Here is an 8,328-nt window from a genome sequence, read left to right on the forward strand (position 1 = left end):
AAGCTGTTCAGAAACCATCTCTAATGGGAAAGCAAACAGAAACTTGGTTCCTTTTTCTTAATTCTGTGCTCTGAGAGAGTGGACAGGGGGAGCAAGAGGAGTCCCAACCCACAGTAACACAGGCACTGCAGGGTGCCAGGTGAGAGATCCCTTCACACTGCAGAGCCCTGAGCCTTGCACACACTGCACAGTTCTCTGGGCATGGGGTGGGTCCAAGACAAACACTTCATTTTCATGATTTGCCTTGTAAACTATAAAAGAGCAAAACAGGTTTAGGTGAGGGCAATTTGAACTCAATAGTGCTCTGCTTCTGAACTGCTTTCATTCTTTTTTGTACCTCTCATTCTTCTTTCTCTAACTGCTGCTATTTTTCCCTTCAGCCATAGCCTGAGTTCTCATTTTGACTATTCCCTGAAGCTAAAATGCAAACTCTGCTGTCCTGTTCAACTCCCAGCCTTACTGATTTTTTTTCTCCAACCTGTACAAATAATTGATGATCCATCCATGTATTCCTTCAAGACTACCTCAGTGCCCTTCAGTCTCTTCACTCATGAATCTCACAAATGGATCCTCTTCATTTACTGTCTTTTTGTTGCTTTTAACCCTCAAGGACTCTCTGGTCTCTTCTTCCCTCTTACTCACTGTTGTAATTATATTTTTCTAGTCTATCAATTAGGCCACTTTCAATGAATTGCTAGTTTGATATACCAACAAATACCAAATGCTTCTTCCCTGTGTCCTTTATAAAACCTATGAAAGCCACTCAGAACAGACACAGCAAACCCTGAAAATCCCATAAATCATAAAGTAGGAAGGTTGGAATAGTCAATAATAATTGGAGTTTAAAAATATTCATTGAATTATTCATTATAATGATGGAGTCAGAAGGAATGTGGGTGGCAAAAGACAAACAGTTGAGAATGAAGACAGAGACTGATTTAACAGGGTGTGAATGAGGTAATGAATGTCAGATTTGACCTCCTTTCCCTAGCAGTCATGCTGCCAGATAACAGCTCTCTGTAATCTACCTAACTCTGCTCTGTGCTCTGCTCATTCCTGTCTCCATATTCCCTGCGGTTCATGCAGACCTTGGTGATCCATGCACACAAAAACAGGTTTGGAGCTATCAGGAAAACACTTCTTGTGATTGGAAGCTGTAGTTTGAAATTTCTTTGTGTAAAAATGTTGTTCAGGTTGTGTCATGGTGGCCAAAATCCTCTAAACTCTATTCTGTAAGCCTAATTTTTGATCAGCTGAAAGTACTGTGGAAAAGAGAGAAACACAAAGCTTGCAAGAGGTTTTCATCTACAATTGTAATCATGAGAAAGGAAATCTGGATGGAGACTAGTCCAAGAGTCATTATGTCTAATGGGCTCTGGGGCAAGCCTTCAGATGTTCGCTGTGGTTACACTGTTCCCTTTCTTAGAGCTTAAATTGTTAAGATATTGAATCAGGCAGATCTTCATCTAGGACTCCATTCATTCTTGAGGGACTTGGACCTTCAGAGACCTTAAATACAGGCAGCACAACTCCCAAAAGATTGCCACACAAAAAGAACATTCTCTTAAATCTGCAAGGACTTTTTCCTTAGAGGAGACAACAGTGATAAAATCAATATTAATTTTGCATTGCTCAACTCCATTCTCAGGAGAAATGTCCCAGTGCATTCCAGCGTGAAGCCATTTTCATTTTATCACATTTTAATATCTGTCAGAAAGTTGTAAAAAAAAAAAACCCTACATTTCTTTTCTGGTTAGGAAAAGAGAGTTAATAACTCACAGTAACTTAACAGAGACTATTCCACCTTGCATATCAAATGAAATAAGATGAGGCATTCTAACCATCTCAATATTATCCTGACTTTACTGCTTTCTGAGAGAAGGTGCTCAAACAATTCCTAAAACTAGGGCCACAGGAACATTTCTGGATCTGTGTATAAAAATTTCAAACACTTGCACCCTGATCCCACAATAAGATGAGATCTGCTCTGCCCCTCTTCTCCCCCTGAGCTCTGCAAAAAGACACTTGGCTACACGGGCCAGACTGCAGCCCTGCTCTCAAGCCACTTAACCAGGGCTTTGGTTTGAGTCTTCCCCTCCTCCCCAGGGCAAAGAGCATCTGCCCTGATTCTCCCTGCTGGCAACTGGCAAACACACCCCGGAGCAGTGCAGCATCTGCTCCACACTTTTTCACTGACTGTCTCACTCAAAACAGGGCTGACTCAGCAGCAAACTTTATCATTAGGATTATTATGGCTGGGAGTTACCAAGTCTGGCAAAGCCCTAGTAAAATAACACACAGCTGTGCTGCTTCTGTGTATCTGGTATTAAATAAAAATGCTTGGTTTACTCCTTTTAATTGAATGCCAACCTCCCACAGTAGATGCTGCAAACCCATTTTCCGTTCTGTAAACTGACAACCGAATTTTGAGATGCTGGACAGGTCAGAGATGAATACAGTGCAACCTGGAAACAAAATGGGTGTTTCAAGGTGATTTTTCAAAGCTCACTGGCTCCTTTTCACTCCCATACCCTGCCATACCACAATGGCATACCACATACCACTCAGGACCAAAAAAGAGACATTATTTTATTTAAAGAAAAAAAAGTATCAATAGCTCTCCTCCTGCAACGCCCTCCCCAGTCTCAGGTACAGCTGCTAATAATAAACTCTGCAAAGCAACTATCAGGGTTTGAAAGAGAAATGACAAGAAAAGAACCAAAGGAATGAGGCTTTCAATGGTTACTTGCTCCCCAAGTGATTTGCATTTGTTTTCAGTGCTGAGAACAGCCAGTAAAATAAAGTCACCAAATATGTTGTAACCCCTGTGTCTAGATTCCATGGAGAATATTAAGGTTTAGCTTTGGGGCTTTTTCAGCTTCCTCATACTAGATGTTTTCATCACTGTCTTCTCTTTTTGAGAAAGATTTGTTTTGTTTTGTTTTTCTAGATGACCTTTAATTTCTAAGCAATTCCCTGAATAACAGTCATAATTATTGCAAAATCCTGGTTCCTCATTTGACAGTTAGTACAAAACAAAGCTGGACACGTGCAGATCAGCACATTGACCAGCACATTGAACACTGTTGAAACTTTAATCTCAGCAACTCTCAAAAGCTTTAGTTAATATACAGTTGCTATGTGACCACGGTTTTCAGACTCCCTGCAGCAAATCCACAGCCTATAGACAAGAAAACACTCATCTGTTAAGCAAAAGGCAGCCACCTACTTTCACACTTAAAACATGCCTGCAAATGTCCAATTTCTTTTAAAGGGATTTTAGAAGAGATGGAAACATGTATTTTAGGATAAAAATCTAGTTTGGCTGAAAGGGAATAAAGAACAAAATTTCCCTTGAGCAAAATACTCTGGCATCTTGCAGTTTGCATGGTTATGGTCCAATTCTGGATGCTTTGGGGAGAAAGATTGATCCTGCTGCTCTGGCTGCTCTAACTTCAGGGTAGGGAGGAAGGGAAGGAATTATTGACAGCAATGGGGAGAAAACAGAAAGCCTCCAGCTCTTGCTGCTGGGCACCTTGAAGAGAGTGGGATGAGGAGGATTCTCTGTCCCTTGTGTTCTCCAGGAACAGCCTCCTGACATTCTCCAGATCACTGCAGACTTTTCACATGTGAAAGTGGGGCAGCCTTTTTACCTCCCTATCTGTCAAAGTCTGTTGTGGAAGCTGAAGCAGAAAGCTTTCCCCTTTCAGTTCCACAGGAGAATCCCCAGGGAGTCTGCCACATGCTCCCTGGCTCATCCCTGGGCTGTGTCCTGGCACTCAGAGGGGTCTTTCACAGTCCAAGGTCACTGCTGTGGTGTCTCCTCCCTCACAGCTAACCAGGTTCTTACTTAAAGTGACAATATTCATGTTTCTAATCTCCGAGGCTCCTGGAATCCAGGGCAATACTCTCAGTGGGAAGGGCTCTGACTGCAGTAGGGTAAAACCTACAGATTCCACCCCATGGCCTCTGTGCCTGTCTGTGCTGGAGCAGCCAGGAAAGAGCACCTACACTGCAGAGGTATCTGATCCAGGCAGGCAAAACACACTGAGCAACAGAGAGGGAGGGGAAACCAGAATGTAAACACTGTCACTGTCTCCTCTCACTCTTACTCTTTTCTGGCCTGATCATCTTTCAGAGTGTTGCATTATAACAGCAAAATACCTGGAAGCTCAGCATGAAACACATCTCCTTTCTGGTGTACGTGATTGCTAGCACAGCCCCAGAGTTTACTGCTGAAATATAAATTTTCTCTCATAGACCTCCTGGTCCATTTTACACACTTCTTATTTTCTTTTTTTTTTTTTTTCCTAAAGAATCATACCCCCATTTTTTAGGTGTTAATTGTTCCCCAGAAGAACACCACTGTTTTCTGCTTCAAATTTGGTCTTTGCGCACTTGGGTTTTTGCCACTCTTAAATTTCAAATGTGTTCCAGTGAGCACTGTGAATAGAAGCATAATGGACTACTCTTAGGCTTCATCTAGAGATGAACAAAAAACAACAAAAAAGGAATGCACCAAAGACAGCAACCTTGAATTGTCTGAATTCGCCACAATACCAAAAGTCATTTTTAGGAAAGCCTGTCATTCAAGGTCCAGCTGAGCTCACACACTGCAATTCACAGAACTACAGTCATTAAGGAGAGAGCTTCTGCTCTGCTCCTGCTCCAGTGTGAGGTGGCACACTGCCATCCCTATGAGCTCCCAAGGGACACGTTGCAGGCAACCACTCTGGGTGGTTTATTAGACTTCTGATCTGAAAGAGAATGACAGTGATAAATAATTTACAGCTATTTGGTGCTGGACTTTTTTTTCTATCATTGGAAGAATTTCTCTGCTTGTAGCTTGCACAGGATGAGATGAAATGCTGTTTCCAATTCCTGTTGTAATTCTGACCAAACGTTGACATCAAATTTTAACTATTTAAAATAGAAGCTCCATTATGTGACACCCCCAAAATACCACATTAAGATTTGTCTTCTAACTTTTACAGCTTCTGTTTGACTTAAATTTCAGTGTGTTCATTAGTAATGCATAAATCTCTCTATGTGATGAGTTTAGCTCCACCACGAGAAATTGCAGTCTAGGAGGACACAGACAAATACATAGAAACAATTAAATTATTTTTTTTCCTCTCTATCAAAATACATACTTCTAAGACGTTGGGTGGTTTTGGTGGGGGGTTTTTTGTCTTTTTTTATTATTATGGGATTGAGTCATGATTTTTTAAAACTCCAAATTCAAGAGGAAATTCAGGTTAGCTCTTCAAAAACACATGACAAGACTGAAAACAACTGCTCACTGAAACTCACTTTGCTGCCAAAATGCTGTCTTATGATAACTGTATTGTCTTCTAAAACCATTAATCTGGCTTATATAAAAATACTCTGCAACACTTTACAGGCTCAAAAACTAACTTCACTGTTTTTTGCAGGGAGAGCATTTAGAAACCTACAAGGAAACCATAAAATAAGGCAATCAAACCCAAATTTCTTGAAGTTAGAAAAATGACTAAATTGTTCTTAAGAGTTGAAAGCTTCTGAGGTAATGGAGGGAATGCAGTAAAAAATGCTCACAGGACAAAAAGGCAAAGGACTAGAGAATAAAGGCTTCTTTGACAGTCCCTGCTTAACTTCCCAGTCTCCTTGAGGGCTGTCACGTGTGTGGAGCCAAAAGACAGATTTTTATCCTTTCCTGAGACAGAGCTGAGCAGAGATGTGCTGTCTCAGAAAACCCAATTTGTAATTCATGCTGTTGCTGGGCCTGGTGGCCATAGCTGGGTCCCCACACATCCAAAAACCACCTCAGCCAAAGCGGAAATATCCTGTGTGAAGGGGGTACACTGAACAGTCACTCCCTCTGACATCTCCCTGATTTTGTCAGCATGGGAATGCACACACTCCAGCATTTCTATTTGGCTTCCCCCATCCAAGCAGAAAGACTTGCTGCAACTTCCCTGCCTCGCATTTCCACTCCATGTGGAGTCAGCAGCAAGTTCCTGACACACATTCCCCTTCCCAAACTACACAGCAGCTTCCCCCAATAATGTGAGCACTCTGCTCCCATGTACTCTGTTCCAATGCAAGATGGTCTTACCCTGCAACCTTTTCCTAAAAAATCTTTTAACAAAATTCTAGCAAAGTTCCCATTTCCCTTCCATATCTTCAGGAGTGGCACGTCCTTCTTTGCTCTGAGGTTATTTATGGTGAAAGCAAAGACTCCTGCTTTCCTGAGTTCCCTCAATAAGCTCCTTCCTGTGGGACCCTGCAAGAAATTTTGCAGCCATCATGATTCCCTAGGGCACTGTAGGTTCCTAGAAAATTCTTGCAGGTACCTCTGTGGGATCCAGCATTGAGGTTATTCAGTTTAATAAATTACTGCCTAACATCTGAGACATAATAACCATTCTACCTTTCCAAGGACTTTACAAGTAAATCACAGTGTTGAGGAAAGAGGGTTAAACTAATATATTTTACTTCATATTTGCTGTGGAAATTTCCTTCCTCAGAACTACTAAAGACAGTAACTCACCAAACCACGGGCTCAGTCACACGTTTAAGTCTGAAGCGTGGTGGGATGTGATCCTCTCAGTCCATATGAGGACACTAAACAGCACCCACTGAAAAACCCATCATCTTCACTCTGGAACAGGTCCTGCACAGCATCTTGCCTCTCATGTGTTGAAGCAATCCCTCCCATCTAACACATGCTTTAAGGCATATCTGAGGTAGAACTTACTGTTTCATAGAATCACAGAATTATTAAGGTTGGAAAAGACCTATAAGATCATTGAGTCTAACATGGCACCACCATGTTCCCTTTAAGCCATGTCTCCAAGGGCCACATCCACACATGTTTTGAACACTTCCAGGAATAGTGATTCCACCACTTGGCCTACTCCTATGTCCAACAACTCTTTCACTGAAGAAATTTTTCTGAATATTCAATCTAAGTCTCCCCTGTTGAAACTTGAGATCATTTTCTCTCCTTCTGTTACTTGTTACCTGAAAGAGGAGACCAAACACAGTCACTCATGCTGCATCTCAAGGCATGTGACCATGAACTGCACCTGCCAGGTAAGAAATTGGTGTCTGCTCTGAATCAGACACTCTCCTGTACATCAGTGCCAACAGGGGATTGTTCATTTCATCCTCTGATTACACCATCACTGATAGCAGCAGATCTCAGAAAATTATGTGTCCTAAATTCCAGGTAGTCCTAGAAACTGTTCCTCTTCGATCCTTTCAGCTACTGAGCCTTTTGGAACAGCTTGAGCTGTAATTAAGTGTTCAATGCTTTTGCATTTTTTATGATATGTTGGTGCTGGTTTTTCATGTCCTTACTAATTTGCCAATGAAACATGACACATAGAACTCTTATGTTTTGCTGGGGACAAACTCTTTAGAAGATATGCCAGGAAACTACAGATTAAAATGTTTCCCACTCAAAAAGCCTAAGAATGTATGTAAAGAGACTCTATAATCTGTTGTTCTCAGAGGTACTGCTGATAAAAGAGGTTTGATTTTATTTGTGCTGAAGTTAAAGGAGAAAAGTTTGATATTGCAGAGTCTTGTGATTAAGGGAAATATTAGAAAAGGAAACTTTACTCCTGTAAGTTCAGGTTCAACAACAGAATTGCAACTTGGCCATTTCTTCAGGTACATAACCATCTGTCAGTACAGTGGGGTTTTTTTAAGGATTTTTTTTCTTTTTTTTGCTTTCTTTTTTAATTTCAACCTCCATCTGCTCTTCTTTAGAATGGCACACCTTCAATCTAAAGGCTTCAAGGCACTAAATAAAAACTGCCTTATTTGCAAAGTCCATGGAGCGGTGTAACAAGCACGGCAATAGCAGTCAAATCCACCTAGGTCTGCCCTGCCTGATGTTTCTACTAGCTCATTGTTGATAGTCTTATCTAAAGGTTCATCTTTTCTTTTTAATCAAATTACAAAGTCTGATTCTTGTTTCAAAAACAATTAGTCAGTGAGAACTTTTTTTTTATTTTCCCAACACAGTGATGTTTTTGGTGAAGAAATCTTTGTGGGGACTTTTCCCCAACACAGTATTTATAATATGACCCTGCTTTCAATCAGCTGCCATTGATTCTCCTCAGATATTTCCCAGCAGTTCCATGCCAGACCCCAAAATGGCTCAAAGCTGGAATTAATATTCTCCCACTTGTTTGACAAAGAGCAGAGGCAAGTCATCGAGTGAATATTCCAAAATAGTTGGCCTAACTGAGGAAACAAAAAAACCCATTCCTCATCCCCAGAAACAAGTGTTATTCCCAGGAGGGTTTTAATTTTGGTTTTAAAAATATAACAAGA

The sequence above is a fragment of the Catharus ustulatus genome, chromosome 8, assembly GCF_009819885.2.
Source record: "Catharus ustulatus isolate bCatUst1 chromosome 8, bCatUst1.pri.v2, whole genome shotgun sequence".
NCBI lineage: Eukaryota > Metazoa > Chordata > Aves > Passeriformes > Turdidae > Catharus > Catharus ustulatus.